The sequence below is a fragment of the Astatotilapia calliptera genome, chromosome 8, assembly GCF_964374335.1.
Source record: "Astatotilapia calliptera chromosome 8, fAstCal68.1, whole genome shotgun sequence".
NCBI lineage: Eukaryota > Metazoa > Chordata > Actinopteri > Cichliformes > Cichlidae > Astatotilapia > Astatotilapia calliptera.
In genome coordinates, this window is record NC_137429.1 from 11,682,695 (window position 1) to 11,698,228 (window position 15,534).

The 15,534-nt window shown below is 41.7% G+C and overlaps 1 protein-coding gene across 3 annotated transcripts in view; it reads left to right on the forward strand.

Moving 5' to 3' along the window:
* Positions 1 to 15,534, forward strand: part of LOC113028385 (zinc finger MIZ domain-containing protein 1-like) — a 108,382-nt gene that overhangs the window by 18,419 nt on the left and 74,429 nt on the right. For 2 of the 3 annotated variants that reach the window (XM_080305452.1, XM_080305453.1), the window contains exon 2: positions 9,417 to 9,516. The exons of the other annotated variant lie outside the window; for it this stretch is intronic. The gene's annotated coding sequence lies outside the window, so the exon portion shown is untranslated. The remainder of the gene's footprint in view (positions 1 to 9,416; positions 9,517 to 15,534) is intronic. 3 annotated transcript variants of the gene reach the window in all.

The following is a 15,534-nucleotide window of genomic DNA, read 5'->3' on the forward strand; positions in this document are numbered from 1 at the left end:
TGGTGTGTTCAATGGTTTTTCTGTTCTGCGGGGGTGTTGATGCGGGCCAACTTCTTATGTTATTCTATGCGCTGCTTTCATGTGGTTTTTACTTTGTAAGGCACCTAGCTTAACACTTTTACTTTGCCGCTCCATCCACCGGCTGTGTGGCAGCACAGCACGGCTCCTTGAAGGGCTGCAGAAAGTAACCTTTATTTGAGAGGGGAAAAAAAATCATTTTTCTCTGTACGGCTTTATGCCACTAACGTTTCTTGGCCCCAGCAACGTTTTCTTTTTACGCCGTAGTCTAGGAGCATTCTCACGTAGGGAGAAATAAATGATTGTGTTTGCCTTAAATACTGCAGAGCTGTAGTCGATTCTCCACCGGAAGAAAAGTGCAATGTAATACAAGCTGTATTTGTTCAGTAGTGATGAATGAGAAGTTATTTAAGCTGCAGGCTTGAGAAGTGAAAGTGACTGGTTATCAATTTTCTGCAAAGAAATATTATGAAACTTTTCCAGCTGAATGATCAGACAGCAGTCTGCGATGAGCATTAATAAATGTCTGTGTTATTGCTGGAAGAGCACACCAAAATGTTCCAACAAACAAACCCAAAACAATTAGCTAAAAGACAGTAAAACTATTAAAGAACTGAGATAAACTGCTGGACTTTTGCTGGACAAGCATGTGGCATATCCAAAGAACATTCACTGGCTTTCCTCGTATAATTGTTTGAGGTCTTTAAATCATCAGTTAATTGAATACTTACTTTGTCCTTGATGGATGCTGAGTATGGGAAAAAACATATGGCTCTGGTATATATAATAGACCGCCTGCTTCTGATGTTTTGCTACAATAATCTGGCAGACAGTTCGCTCTGCTGTGTGACATGAAGAGACCACAGATGAGAATCACCTGTCTGTGGTAAGCCCCGAGAAGCAGAACCCATCTCCTCTCAAGGCGGTTTGTCACAGCAGCTATTAAGACTAATAGCTGGAGCCTGTGATAAGCACAGTTAGCTGAATTCATGACCCGAGTGGCCTGAGCAGCGCTATCATTTCCACTTGTGTGTTTTTCTGCTGATGCGTTTAATTTTTATCCTGTCCGGTGCTATGACACGAGGGGAAACGAGAGTAAGAGAGCGAAATAGAAATGGAGGGACGGGGCCTTGGGTGAAATATTGATCGATACAATCCGGGGTGAAGGCGTTGCAACAAGGAGGAGAGATTATTTGGGTCGTATTACTCGAACAGTACTCTGTGTGGTGTTGATTGTGTAAGATTCGAATCAGAGCAAACTGACATAAAAAGTACAGATTATATCTAAGATATTTATGAATCATCCAAAGAGTTAAACGGGTAACTTTTTTTAAAGGGTCATTCTGTCAGAAAATACAATGGAGGCAAAACTAGTTTAGGCTGTGATAGTCAGAGCATCAAAATAGATGATTTTTGTTTTATGAAAGTGCAAAAACAGATAGGTGCACATAGCATCTCAGGTCCCACACCCCAGTATCCCACTCTCACAGACTTTTTACCTCTGTAATAGCATCACAACCTGCAGCCACAAGAGCTTTGGGGATTGACCAGGGATTAAAAATGTAGCTATGGGTTGTAATGAGCAGCTTGCACAGATAGCCTATCGGGTTATTTTCTGCGTGGGTTGTGGTTTTATTGAACTAATCTTTTAGGGTAATATGGCTCACTCTGTGCTCTGTTCTTACCTTTTTGATGCTTTTCTTTAAACATAACGCCCAGTAAACACCAGCCAAATATTCAACAAGCATCAGATGCCGCATCCCACAACCCCGACCCCCGCCCTGCCGCCACATGGCATGCCTGGTATTAGCCGATTTCCTGGAGATCACTGAAGGATGCTGCTGGAGCACTTGTGCTCCTCTTTCTCGCTCTCATTCGCTCTGTGTAGAGTGGCCCGCTTAATGCATTGTAATGGTTGACCATTATTTACGCTGGGGATAAACAAAGAGAAGCAAGGAATTGATGGAGTAATCCACTCTCGCAGTCATTAGGCATTGAGATGGAGGAGCTGGTGGAAGCAGCCTCCTCCTTATGCCTCTCGAGTCGAGCAGCTAATGGAAATGGGACTCATTAAGACACCTTATACTCCGACGCACCCAAGATCATGAGGAATTGCTAATTGATTGTCGTTAGCGTTCTCGCAATGAGACGCTCTGCCTGTTTTCTCATTTGTTATGAACGGCTTTGTTTTCTTCCTCCCGTCTCCTTCACTTCATTATTGATGTTGCTGTTTTTCCTTCTCTTTCTCTTAGCCCGTTTCGCCTCGAGAGGCCTTTGCAACCGAGTCATCGTAACACTGTTAGACCTGGTTAACTGCAACAATCAGAAGCCCACATGTGCAATTCTGTATCAAATCTGTAATATTTTCAATAATTGGAAGATAGCAGTGCCTTACAAAAAAATCAATATTCAAGGACTTCTAATGGTTGGCTGTGTATGAAACATACATGCTAGTGCAAAAAGTCGGATGTAGAAAATGTGCTTTGGCCAGCACGGTCATGGTTGAATAACATGAAGGCAGGTCTACTTGTGATGCTTTGCTTATTGGTTCTGGAAATTCCTTCCCTTTTCCTCTGGAACCAGCAGATTGTGTTCATCTTACCCTTTAATCATTTTCCCCTCCCAATAGTAATGTGCTCTCTTTTTCCTCCCTGGATTCCTCTGTGTATATGCCCCCCCGCCCCCTCACACATTGCTTTTTCCTTATTATGAGACGGAGGAAGCAAAGATGAGGGAACGAGATGAAGAATGAGGGCTAAAAATGCAAATACAGGTTCTTTCTTGTCACACATAAGGGCTTGTCACATCCACCTCTAATTTGCTGCTGGCTAAAGGATCTCCTTCTTTTTCTCTGCCTTGCTTGTCTTTATCACATTATGAAGTCTTTCACCTCTGGTAAACCCTTCACAGGCTGGTGAAACAGTAAGAACAGCCAGGTGACCAAGGAAGAATCTATGGCTGCAGGTTTGCTTTGCAGATGAAGCAGGACAAGGTAAAGGAGGCAGGAGGGGCATTGTTTTTATGTCGCCGGTCAGACGGTGCAGCATTTCTTTGCTTTAGCGCTCTGCCAGCAGTCTACAACTCCAGCTCTATCTCCCTTGTGGGAGTTGCTACCACCTTCTCACTCTGATACAGAAAGACTGGAAACAAAGGAAGAAAAACACAAGCACCCTCTTGGGCTGCTCTCGCCTTTGAAACAAGATATAGTATAGAGAGAGGAGTAGGAGGAAAAACAGTATTGAAGCCATCAATTCATGCAGGACTCATGAGCATCGTCTCACTCTTTGGAAATAGAAAAACAGTCTGTTAAAGTGACAATCGGCTTTCATAAACGGGTCTTTTCTTGATTTGGGCACCACTTCTGATGCACTGAGTGAAATAACCATTTACAGCTTCAGTAAACACACAGTAAAGACCACATTTGATCAAACACGTGCCATTGTCTACTTTGCAACCGTTTAACTTTTCCCTGTGACCCACTTGTTCATAGTTTCTCTGTGTGAGGAGCGCTCATTGCTGAACACTTTGGAAGTGCTTTGTTTTAGTGACTGAGATTGAGACTGTTGCCTTTCCCTGATCTCAGCAGACATTTAATTGACTGAATCAAGGTTCTTAAGCGATAGACATTACAATCCCTTATAATAAACCTCTAAATTAACCTTTAAATTATTCTCATTTGGAAGATCAGCTTTTTTTGGAGGGGGGGGGGGGCGACTTCAATTGTTTCACTTGTTTAGGTGATCTAGCAATACAGACAATTGATGCTAGAGGGCAAACACATTGGGAAGTTATGCACAGCAGGAAGTAAATTACCTGAATTTGCATAAATAAGACACATAATTGGTAGTTGCTGTGATCCTGATCTGGTAGCACGCAGTATATATACAACTGCACCTTTTTGCACAAGGGTGTGTGTTGTGGATACGCGTGTGTGTGTGTGTGTGTGTGAGAGAGAGAGAGAGAGAGAGAGAGAGAGAGAGAGAGAGAGAGGTTCCATGTAATTGCAGCAATGGTGGTTAAGTAGGCACCAGCATTTGTGTTAATCAGCAGAGAGTGAAGATCGGGGAGCTCACTGAGCAGGCGTCTCATGCCCTGTAAATGTATCATGGTAAAAACCATTATCTCTAAACCTGTAATCATCTCTACGGCATTCATTCAGTGCATCAACATGCTTCATGTTGATGGCTTTTCACCTCTAAAAAATGGTGTGACTCTTTGTGCCTTCACTCTGTATGGATGTCCTCTGAGGGAAGCATTATGTGTGTTGGGATAGTGTCCAATTAATCCTCCATTAGGCACTAAGCTACAGTGTGTACTGTATCTACAATATAACCTGTAGGATAAATTGACAGATTAAATTCATTCTTGAGAAGAGCTTTATGTTGTTTATACAGTATTTTCTAACTTACACTGAGTACAATGATTCAAAATGTATTAACTCAAAACATTTATAATTTATTAATTTACACAGAGTTCTCTGTGTAACACCTAGAACAGCCTCAGTTATATTAGCGATGAGAGATACACCAGACTGTTCCTGGTTGAAACCTGGAAGCTAATTTCTTAACATATTTGGGTGGACTGCTTTATCCATGCAAGACATTGTTTTGCTAGTTTAGGAAGGTAGCTGTTAGTTAACGATAGATGGGTAATAGCCAACTTAGAGTCAGATTTGCTCTCCAAAACGAAGCATATTTTCAACCGCATTCCCATCCCTGCAAGTATTTTGACACTTAATAATTGTCTCTGTTCTTCAGTGTGTAGTCAGGGTTCCAAAATGAAAGCTAAACCAGCATCATGAGCTTTACCTCCACGTACATTTAAGGTACTTACAGAAGATTGTCTGAACATCCTATTCAAGGACATCAAGGAACACTTTATGGACTAGAATAAAAGGAAATAAGCACAAAAGAAATCTCAATCAGGGGGAAGAAAAACAACTTTTAATGGTCAAACTCTTGATCCTAAGGTTTCAAGCTCACTTCTTTTCTTACAAAAGCAAACTGAGTTCACGCTCAAGAAGTTGCATCCTTGGGTTCATAATACTGTCACTGAGGGCAAAAATTTGATGTTAACTATGAAATAAACTGGACTGAATTTAATATAACAAAAACAAAACAGGCTATGCTAATAACAGTCTGTGTACCGTATGTGTCTGTCATTGAAAAAAAAAATCACAGATGCATTTAATTCTTTTATTGTAATCAGGAAACATGTCAACAATTCTGGAGAGATGACGCTAGGGTGTCAGCCATTTTTGCGGGTGCTTGGTTGGCCAGCTCGACTGGATAAAACTGGATAAACCATTAAATCTTCTGATTACTGTAACGCAGATGTTAGCTAATGCTAGTGAAAAAATCAGTAGCCACCACACATAGATGTTAATAAGCAACTTGGTTTGTTGCTAAGGTTGTAATTTGTGAAGCAGCATCAGTTTTCGTGGAGTTTGGTTTCTGTTTTCTCCGTAGTAAAAATTTGCTCACACCGAGGCTGCTGGCTTGTGTCTGGCTTTGAGCTCTGGCTAGCTTTAGCTTTAATGACTTAGCTTCTGTAAAATGGGCATTTTCCTCTGGGTGAGGGCAATTTAAGTACCAGATTAGGTTTTGCTGTTATGTTTTCATGGTGCTTCCCTTGCAAACATGGGTAAACTTTGTGTCTTCATGCACACTGAAGAGCTTCCTTGGTAATGCTATATTAGCATGTGGCTGTGAGTATGCATATGACTATTTGCCAGCAACACTGTGAGCATGTTGTTATTCATGAAGTGGACCACAAATAACTGGACATATGTGAGGCGAATAAAGCTGGAAATTGTTTCTGGTCTCTACAACTACGTGTCATTAATTAGTGACCATGTGTTTTTGTTTGTTTTGGTTTTTTGTTCTAAAATCCATAAAACTGCCTTTTAAATATTACTTGAATTGTAGTATTTGCACTAAAATTTGCTATCAGATCTATTTACAGAAATAGTCATTTAAACCAATCAATTTATAATTTAATTAGTCTTCATTTGTTACCCTACTGTGGTTTATATGAAAGAATTATATTGACTTTTAACCTTAATTCCACAAAAAAATAACATAATTATGCTATCACATGACAGCTGGCAGAAACCTCAATTAATTTGTCTCTAATTACAATATTGGTGTATACGTAAACAAACTCACTGTGCTGCAAAGTGAGGCGATTGCCTCTGTGTTTCCCGTGCTTCATTTTTTATAGTTTTTATTAGCTTCGATTATGAAAATCATTGCAAACAAGTAGTCTGTTACTGTCTGTTTCTCCTTTGACTTGAAGTGCCTTTTTTAGAAAGCTTGTGAAAAGAGGAGATGCATATCTTGATTGATCTTGCATGTCTTGACTATATCAACAACAGGAAGTGGTCTAAAGCAGGAATGGTGATTCATGTGCCAAGGTAACACTAAGTAGAAGTAAGGGAGGTGAATGGGAGTTCAAACGTTTCAAAGCTGGTATTTATTAAGAATATAGTTGATTAAAACTGTTTTTATCTCCTTTTTAAGAATTTTAGTTTCCAGTCACTGTACATATTTGTCAGAAGGGAAGTGATTAAAAAAAAGGGAAACGGGTGCTAAATATACTGTGGATTTTAAAGAAGGCTCACCCATGGCATAATTAATTACACTCAGCATATTCATCACTTTTAATGCTAAAGCAACTCTCTGTGTTTATGTTTTTGAGCTGCTTATCATTTTCACTAATTGTTTTATTAAGACCTAAAAATCTCTTTAATCCTTTTCCTCCTCCATTTGTTCGCATGCTTTCATATCCATATGCATTTAAATCCGGCTGTAGTTACGAGTTAAAATGCAAATGCAGCTCACTGGGAATAATGGCCCCGGAGAACTGGCTGGATAGACGGACACCCTATGGCTCTCGAGAGCTTTCCCCACAGCGCTGAGAGCAGAGCCAGGTGAGTGCTTCTCTCCAGGTGTCCCTCTCATGCCATTGTCGAGGCTTAGCGGGTGGCACCGAGAGCCCACTGCCCTTCTGGCTCGCCAGCGGGTTTCATGGCCATTTTGCACTGAATGACTGTTCATTGACGCAGCCAGTAAAACCCGCTGCTGACTTGGGAGGAATAAGTTTGTCCAGCTCCAGTGGCTTCAGCAACAGTGGGGATTTTGACTCCATGAGGACCCAATTAAACCTGGGAGGCCCTCTCTGAAGGAATAATAACAATGATAAATGCACCTCTGTGGCCAGCTTAAAAAGCAGCAGGGAGAAATGTTTTATTGTGCTGGCCTGTCTTGACACAATTTACTCCAGGCTTCTGGCTTTTGCAGCATCAGGACGAAAACCTCACCTTGTGATTTTTTCCCCCTTTCCCTTGGAGAAGCCTAATGTCATCCTGAAACATTGTGATGACTCGGCTTTGTGTACCATCAAACCATCCTCGTGTGCCCTTTGAAGTGACTTTACTTACTCAGTGCTGAAAGTACAAATTATTTGTTTTTAAGTTGCAAGTCGGTTCAAGGACACGTTTGGGGGTATTTGTTAGAATAAAAGCAAACATTTTTAAGTTACTGATATTAATTTGACCTCGAAAATATTCATCAACTCTGACGAAAAAATCTCTGAATTCCTCTGGATACGCCATCTCATTTGAGAATATCTTCTGTTTTTCACATTTTGAGTAATCTTATTATGCTCTTTATTCGTGTTTACCCATCTTAGAAAAGACATTTAGTCATCACGTATTTTCCTCTGTCAGGTTGTAATTTTGAGAAAAACTCCTTTAATTAGATAACAGGCTTCTGTATTTGCACTTTGCCAGCAGTTTATCAATTACTGCTTGTGGTTTCATACTGCCAGTCAGTCTTTGTCTGGGTGCTCGAGCCTCCTCCTCACCACGCTGCAGAGCCGTGTTATTGTACTTAAACAAATCAATTCTCTTGCAGTTGAGCTTTTTTTCCCTCCATCCCCTGTCATTATGAACTGTTTGCAGTGCAGAGCACATTGATTTTTCACAGCCCTGGAAAAGCTGTTGATGAATAGCACAGAGGTATCTGGGGAGAATCTGGCTTTAAAAAGGAGGCACCCAGCGTCAAACCCTCCTCCTCCTCCTCTCTCCCGACCCATTGAGCCCCCAGCGCTCCTCCACTTTCTCTTTTCAGAGAGCGGCACTTCCAACAGGGGAGAAATGCCGCCTGAAAAATCTTCCAATCATAAAAATAGGATTAAAAAAGTGCGAGACACAAGGGACCACCTTCTCTCACTGAATGCTAAAACACACTTTGTGGTTAGACAGTTTTTAGATTTTGGGTATTAGCCTTGTCCTGTCAACCAAAGCATGAGCCCACTAAAAACCTGCCTGGGAACAGAAATGGCTAGTATGCTACGTGTCACCTGATGAAAACGCCATTAAATTTGTTCTTTTCTTCTATAACTCATTCAGCTCCTTGGAATTTTATACTTCAACATTTTAAGAGTGACAAAAACTTATTTTTTCTTTGGACCTGACTGAGCCTCATCTCTCTGAACAAACTGAGAAACTACTACCTTAAGAGATGACTATTTACAAGTACTACCTTGATGTGGCCCTTCATTTAAAGCAGGGAACTTAAGTTGCACTCTGCACCTTCTCATGGCCCTCTCTCAAGATCTGAATGACAGGCTTAAACATCTACAATTTGTCTTCGCATTTGAGAGTTTGTGGGACAACAAACTGCTGAGGTCATCCGTTTGTCTGAGCACTGACATCAGTGTTTGCTGAATCCCAGTAGTTGGACACCTTATCATGATGAATTCACAAAGGGAACTAAAGCTTCTAAACTTAATTGTGCGAACAAACAAAAGACGTGATTCTGAACTGTGTGGACCCTACATGATAAGCAGTATGTTTATATATATTTTGGTTTAAAATTAGCTGCTGGTTACTTTCTTCCCTAACTGATTTATAGGTTTTGTACTTCACTAGTCACCCTTAAAGAAAATATGGTCATTTTTTTAAGGGTCTGCATATCACTGGGTATATGCAGGAGTTCTGCCTGCCAGACTGGGTGCCAAGCTATAGTAAAGGACCGTCCTAATAGGCTTATCTGTCAATTGGGAGTGAATTGTGAATGCGCCACGGCAGTGAACTTACCGTGTGGTGGATGTTTATGATGCCATGCTGGTCGTGTGAAGTGTCGGCTGCTCTTTTGATTTGTCCTTTGTGGGCACGGGAGCGTGAAGGAGCTTATCCGTGCTGGGAAGAAGTGTATCACGTTAAGCGAGGCGCAGATGGAAGCCACTCAAAGCCCATAGGAATCTGTGAGAAGTGAAATCACTGAATGAGATTGAGTTTCAGGAGAATAATGCAAATGTAATAATTCAGTGTTCGGAGATTGGTAAATAATACTGCGACGCCTGATGTATTTTCTTTCTCTGATTTTTCTCAGGGGCAGAAGAATTGAGACACTGGAGTGTTTCTCCTCCTGGTGTGTGAATGGGTGGGGGGGGTCCTTAGTGGTGAAGAGTCAAGGATTGAAAATAACACAGGTGAGTAATTTATTTTTCTGAAACATATATGGCGGAGGTTTACATAGCCAAGCTCAGATTTAAATCTGCGCCACAGCAGGAAGTGTGAGCGCTCTGCAAAGAGCTCGCTGCTGCATGTTATCATTACACAAATGCGCTCATTAAAGTTGTTCCCAGCCTTCTTTTTAGGCTGCATTTGTTTGCCACTTGAAGTTTTAAATTAACCTTCTACATCCTGATGGTGTGCTTACAGTTACCATTTAAATTGGCTAAACTGTGTGAAAGTCAAAAGAGATCGCCTGTGTTGAGCGAATCAGAGAATCCTTAATGGGGGAAGCTAACGCGGGTTAATTGCTCAGTTGCACTGTCCACATTTGTATCTATGCATTTCTGTTGATTTGTAAGCAAATAGTATATAGTCAAATATTTTGGAAAACACTGACTTTTAAACTTTGTTAGGGGCTTTATGGTTATGTAAGAGATCCCTGGAGGAGGCGCAAATCAAGCCTCAGGGGCTCACAAGTGTACTCCTAGTGCTGGTCTTAAACAGGGAGGGTCGCGTCAGGGAGGGCATCTGGTGTAAAATCCACTTCACATCCTGGGATATAAGGGAGCAGGTGAAAGCTCCCATTTTGGAAAAATGTGTTGCAAAAATGAAGCTTGCTTACACAGAGTTAACAGGCTAGCAAGGTCAGAGAATGTCAATATCTCTTTTTTGATGTGGTGTTCAGGAAACAGGAGTAAACACTGCAACAGATAGAACATAAAATAGAACATCTGGGAGAGGTGTTCTGACTGACTCGCATTATTATTGTATGATTTCATTTACTTTGTTTCCTATAAACATAGGTGATAAAAATGTACACCTCGTGAAGTTTGAAAGCCGAGCGCACAACTATATGTGTCCACATTATTTTTAAAATCCTAAAATTCAACGGTCTTTGCTGGGAACTCCCTATTTAGCTCAGATGCTGCTTTGTGTGAAAATATGTATCAAAGCAGGAATCAAACAAATCTCGTTACTGGGAACCGATATCTGCCTCCCTTGTCACTACAGTGATATAAAGACCACGGCTTTGTTTGCACTGGCATGCGCTGTCCTCCGCTGTACTCGAGGGTCTTTAGTAAACATGTGATGGCAGCAGTTTGTGTGTGGCCAACATCAGCTCTCCTCTCACAGAACATGTTGATTTCATCAGGAGCTCCTGGGAGGCTCTGTGTAACAAAGTGCTTATGTTCCATATGCAGTCCGAGCACAGGCACGCACACACACATGCAGAAGGTCACAACTATCCTCTTCATCGGCGAGCCACCAGCTCATCCTTATGCAATATGGAGCTCAGTGTACATCCCGCTGAAGGGGGAGAATTATGTTGTGGAAAGCGAATGTAATTGGTTTGTCCACTGTATTATACAATGCAGCTATGGATTAGGAATTGGGGCATCCAGGACACACACGCACACACTGAATAGATAAGAGTAGTTAATCTTGATTAGAGCAGTGTGAATGCTGAGGAATACGGTGCTGTGACAAGCATCTGCCTGCCACACAGCTGAGTGGGATAAACCAAAGTGATTATTGTGGAAATGTCAGACGAGGTAGACGGTGATAGCAAGTGAAACGAAGGGGGATGTGACATGAACGGGGACATGACACGAGTGCCTCAAAGTCAGTTCTCTCTCATTTTCAGTGACAGACTTTTCCCCTCTCACAGTGCCTTTGTGGAGCGATGGAGTGGAGGGGGGTTGATGATATGGCTACAGCCATGAGAAATAGCAACAGTCTCAAACAGAGGAGTGTAAATAGTGGCTGATAGCCACATAAATCAGCTGGGAGTAAATCTTGTTGGGTTGCAGCTAGTAGTTTTTACAGCATAACTCCTTATTTACTAAATCAAAGTTGTTTTACAGCCATTTCTTTAGTCTGTAGACCATCACAAAAAAGTAAAAGCTTAAGGGGATATATTCAGATTTCTTGTCTGAAAACAGTATCAAACCAAACCTTATTCAGCGAGGAGGAGCTGGTGCTTCTGTCTGGCAATTTTTGCTGCATAAACCAGTGTAAAAATTCTTGGCTGGGTGCATTCTGTTTTACTAATTGATTAATCGACTAGGTCTTTCTCTACAAAGCAGACTAGGCACCCGCTTTCATTTCACCGGGTTGATATCTAAAGGTTGCCAGGTTGGTCTTTTTCTCTGTACTGCCAGTGTAAGCTCTAATGAGTAATTGCTTTCCTCTGCGAAATCCGAAGGTGCAGACATTCTGTTAACTTCGCTAAAGGAAAAAGGGGGAGGGGGGAAAAAATCTCCTTCCTGTCAGTGGTCTGACTTTCTCTCTGTTCTTGTTAGATCTGGAACTGATAAGTGAGAGGCCTCTGGTAACTGAACAGGAAGGATAGAGGGCCTGGCCTCAGAGCCCCTGCCTCTGCACACATGTCCACCTCCCCCTGCTCAGGCAAACAAAGGGAGCAGAGCCTGCCACTTAACTTCAGGTTTGAAAATATTCAAGCCTATTAGAAGGATAATCATCACTTATTCGAGTGAACTCTTATCCTGAAGAGATTTTTGTTGACTATAACAACAGAGAGGCATTTTGATAAAACAGGCCGTGGCCAAATTAATGCTTTGCAACCATTTCACATCCAGGCCCAATCACAACTCCCTTGTTCCCCTGGCTGGTGTTAAGTCAAGTGGAAGTACTGTATTAACCAGTCACGTGGCAGAACGGTCAGGATTTATTGTTCATCCCAAATACCCACAGGTCTGAATGAGTAGCTGTTAAACTGATTAGTGTGATGAGGCTGTTGTAGCCTATATACCCTACATGCTAAAAGCTAGCTAGTATAAAGTAGAATCTACATTTCTACTAGTGTTTGCTATGTTAAAACAAAAACAACAAAAAATACAGAGATTGTCTTTGAATGCAGGGTTATACACAACAGACTTCCCAAAGTCAGCGCGAGTTAAAATGGCCCAGAAATGAAGATCATGTGTAATCTTTTTTTGATGATAATCTTTTAGGGAAAAGCACCAAGCTTAATTAGAAAGAAAACATAGGAGTATAGTGGAAAACGTGAATAAGCGCTTGTTATAGTACAATTTAAACTGTCCGTCACTGTCTGCTTGGTTACAACAATCTAAGCTCGATGTAAACGGTGCACTACCTTGCTTTATGGGGCCATTTTGCTGTCTGTAATTGCATTTTATTCCTCTAGATAACAGAAGCAAACTTACATGATGTGACATGACAAGATATTTCCAGTGCAGTAACCATGGAGAGTGAATATTTGCCATACTTATCTAAACCATCAGTACCAAGAGTTTAGTGCAAAACTATTTTGCTCTCTGCAGAATTCAAGAGACAGGTCCCCTTAATGAAATTCTGTTTCAACGCAAGCTTCTCTGAATAAAATCCCAGTTCTCTAAAAATCTTACTCTGCTTATTACCAGCAGTGGGATTGGAATGTCCAAAAGCAGTCGGGGGAATGCTGGATCGTATTTGACTGGTTTATAATGACACGACTTGTGTGAAAGCGGCTACAACAAACATTACTTGATCTCGCTGAGAAACCTTGTGGAATTATTTGAACAACATTTGTTGTCGGTGAACAGTTATCCAAGGATTTTGCACTTAAAGCTTTGTGTCAAGATGACTGTTGACTCAAAGGTGCATTGTTCAGATGAGTGCATAGATTATTTTCCTGTACGGTACCGGCTGAGTAACTTGGCACGACAAGATAGCACTCGAGGTTTCATTCTTGCAGTGTGCTTAAGATCTCTCTATCATCTTATCTTTTGGACTTTGAATTTGAATGCTCATTTGAATTTTTTTGTTGTATTCTTTTCTAGTTAAAATGAAGGTTGGAAATGTTGGACAAATCCCTTTTTCAGGCTGAGACTGCGGTGGGGTGGTATTCCCAGGAGAAATTGTAAGATAGCATGCCAGTGTGACAGCTGACTTATTAGCCCATTAGTCATTGGAGAGAAAAAGAGGTGGATGAGCACAGCATCCGTCAAGAAAGCATCTCTTCTTTCCAGATAGCCTCCCCCAACGGCCGCCCAGGAATCTTGTAAGTGTCTCCCACTGATGTAGGAGCTGGAGTGCTGGGGTCAGATAGTACGGCCAGATCTCTCCATCCCGGCGCTCTCTGTTGCTGCAGATGACCTAGCTGCCTGTCCTAGGAACAGACCAGCGTAACAGAGGCAGAGCTCAGTGTACTGTACTAAAAATAGATGTAGCTTCATATCCCCTTTCTCAGAGACACATGCAAATGTAGATGTGTCAGCTTATACGTGCATGTATCCTCAGAGGTGGTCACAACCACTGGTAGCATGTCAGTGACTGCCTGACCGTGTGTGATTGACAGGTCGACTGTGGCGGTACAAAGTACCTGTGTACTCGGGACAGATGTTCTCCACAGCTTGCTTGAGTCAACGTACATCAGGAGGAAGCTGTTAACCAACACTTGGCTTTGAGACGCACCTCCCCACTGCTCTGTGACCCTGCCGAATCGTCCTCTACATCTCATCTGTCTTTGTATAAGCTATCAACCCGACTCTGCTCAAACAAAGAAAAGCAGATAATATTAAACAAATGAAGTAGTGCTTGCTTCCACTGCTGCAAAATTGAAGCTGATATCCCTTTGACATGCCATCCACGGAGAACTTGTCAATTTCCTGCTCATGATGAATAGCCTGAATAAGCCACGCTTCACGAGCCAACAAATTAATTAATGACATGCTGTAATATGTTTAAGAACACTTGGCATTGACATGTTGCTGGCTTGTGAATGGTCTGCCTCGAAATAGGACCACATTAACCTTTCTATAGCCTCACGCTACTGTATTATTGAATTCCTCTTTGTTAGAAAGCTTTACTAGGGCCTCATCAAATTAGTACATTTTTGTTGTAAAATATGACCAAGACCCAACAAGCTAAAGCTCCACACAGCTTAACTGTTCCATTTATAAAGTGTCTGTGTAAAGCTAATGAAATGATTATACTGGCACCACTGCAGGGCCTTGAATTAGCACATCAGCTGATCTGACTGCCATTCAGATTACCCGTTTTAAAAATCTATTCACAGCAAGATGACAAATATGAGCCCTGAACCTATGTGCTGTAGTTAAAATTCATCAAGTTACATCAAGTGGCCGTAATTCATGCAATATTTGAAACGGTCATCGGAAAACAAAGTAATAGCGTGATAGAGGTTGTAGTGCGATCGTAGTGATGCCCCTCAGTAATTTGATAATAAGGTACGGATATATTTGTCGACTTTACAGAGCAGTTCAGAGTTTCATTGCACTGTATAGGCCCCAGTCACACAGGTCTAGAGATCAGTCTGTGCATCTGGAAATCACTGGTATCTGTGCTAAATCGACCGCTAAAGCCCTAATTGCGTGGGCCTAGAGATTGCTCAGTGCCCCGCTGATAGCAAGGGAAAAGTGTGTATTCTGTTACTAGTTGATTAGTCATTGCTGGAGGTTGCAGGCGGTCACTGGCGTAAAATTTGTTGCAGAGAGGTATACGACGCTGCAATAAATACCACTTTGCAGTTGTTTTTGGTTGCTAGCTGGTTGCCGCGGTCACCAGTAGTTTGCATGGGAAGATTGCGATCTGTTTGCATAACACTGGAAAACTGCTCGCCAAGCTGTAGTAGATCTGTGAAGAGTGCAATGTAAACTGGTAAAGGCGAGGATTGTACTTCAGAATTAAAGTTGCACCTTAAGCAATGTGTCAGTTGCAGTTGTAAGAAAAATCTTGTATTTTAAAGACAAAATTCTCCATTTCGAGTTCTGGTTTCTTTATAGCTCGGAGACTAAATGGTGATTGCTTGCAGACAAGTCAGTCTTTTAGGTGAACTATGGGTAACTGCAGCAATCTGCTAGCAACCGCTCACAATCACAAGCAGGTTTTGGGTGCATCATAGTCAAATAATTTCACCTGTTGACTGCGAGCTACCCCCAGTAACCACCAACCAGATAGGAAATACACATTTTTCCCAGTCCCTAATGACTATGTGACCGACACCTTAG